Source organism: Hylobates moloch, unplaced genomic scaffold (assembly GCF_009828535.3).
Source record: "Hylobates moloch isolate HMO894 unplaced genomic scaffold, HMol_V3 SCAFFOLD_8664, whole genome shotgun sequence".
In the NCBI taxonomy this organism is placed as follows: Eukaryota; Metazoa; Chordata; class Mammalia; order Primates; family Hylobatidae; genus Hylobates; species Hylobates moloch.
Genome location: NW_026660939.1, coordinates 1 through 1,125, shown reverse-complemented (window position 1 = coordinate 1,125; position 1,125 = coordinate 1). Strand labels below are relative to the sequence as shown.

The 1,125-nt window shown below is 58.9% G+C and overlaps 1 long non-coding RNA gene across 5 annotated transcripts in view; it reads left to right on the top strand.

Annotated features, from left to right (window-relative positions):
• The window catches only part of LOC131382806 (uncharacterized), a 2,907-nt gene extending 1,796 nt beyond the window's left edge, over nucleotides 1-1,111 (top strand). For 2 of the 5 annotated variants that reach the window (XR_009212396.1, XR_009212393.1), the window contains exons 2-4: nucleotides 45-114; nucleotides 244-497; nucleotides 652-1,111. This is a non-coding gene — a long non-coding RNA (uncharacterized LOC131382806). Of the gene's footprint in view, nucleotides 1-44; nucleotides 498-651 lie in introns of all 5 variants that reach the window. The other 3 variants (XR_009212394.1, XR_009212392.1, XR_009212395.1) reach the window with 2 other exon arrangements.
• Nucleotides 1,112-1,125: the final 14 nt, after the last annotated feature.

Genomic DNA, 1,125 nt, shown 5'->3' with positions numbered 1-1,125 from the left:
GCCCAGCGCTGTGCTAAATACCTTGTGAACATCCCTTCACACAGGGGATGTGTGGATGCATACAGCCAGACCCACCGGCAAACAGCCTCAAGCCTGGAGCGCAGAAATGCCCAGGTCTGGGACTCATGGCTCCACCCCAGTCTCCCTCCCACCTGGGCCGTTGCCAGGGGAACCTACTCCCAGCAACCTCCACCCTCCCGTTCATTTGCATCTCATCAACATCTTATCCGCATCCCACAACAGGCAGATGGCCCTGTGCAGGGCTGAGCTGGAAGAGGTAACCAGGGCCTCCTCGCACCTTGCCCACCAGAGTGAGCCTGGCCTGCAGCTCCCTGCACTCCTGCTGCAAGGCAGCAATCTGCTTGTCCTTGGCCAGCAGTGCACTGGCTGTCTCACTGAGGTCCCGGGCTCGCTGGCTGGCTAGGGCCTTCCGACACAACTCCAAGCTGGCCCCCGGCCGGCCAGGGCAAGGGGGCACTCACCTCGCCAGAGGAGGGGTAAGGCTAATGGTCACCTGAGGGCTGGGGCACTTCTCCCACTCCTCATCTCCTCCCAAAGGAAGAGTTAGCATGAAAACCTAGGGGGTAGCCACCTGCTTCCACCTTGACTGGGGTCTCAGAAAACCAGCAGCCTCACTCTACCCCATTCCAGCAGTTGGAAAGGATTAACTCCACGTCTGAGTTTGGGATCAAAGGATGCTTCTAATTTGGGGCTGCCACTGTGATGGGTCTCATCCTTGCCCCCACTCCAGCTCTATACCCTGAGATGAGCTCAGCAGGAGGCTGCCGCCAGCACCAGCACGTGGTAATCCAGAATCCTGCTCCCTGCCTGCTCAGGAACCTCCCCATCCAGCTCTTCTCTGCCCCCTGTAGCTCCAGAAACTTTTGGCCTCCTTGCCTGGCCAGCCTCTGCCCTTCCTGCACCTTAGCCCCTAGATTCTTGCTTTCCTAGGTGCTGAGACTGTGACTCCCAAGCTTCAGACAACCCTCAGGCCCAGCCCTGGCTCCCCTCTTCCTTGGTCACCCAGCCTCCACCCAGCAGCCTCCCCTACGTTGACGGACAAGTCAATGTAGGCAAGCGCAGGATGTTAAGGGTAAACAGGGGAACTACATCTGACCTAGCAAA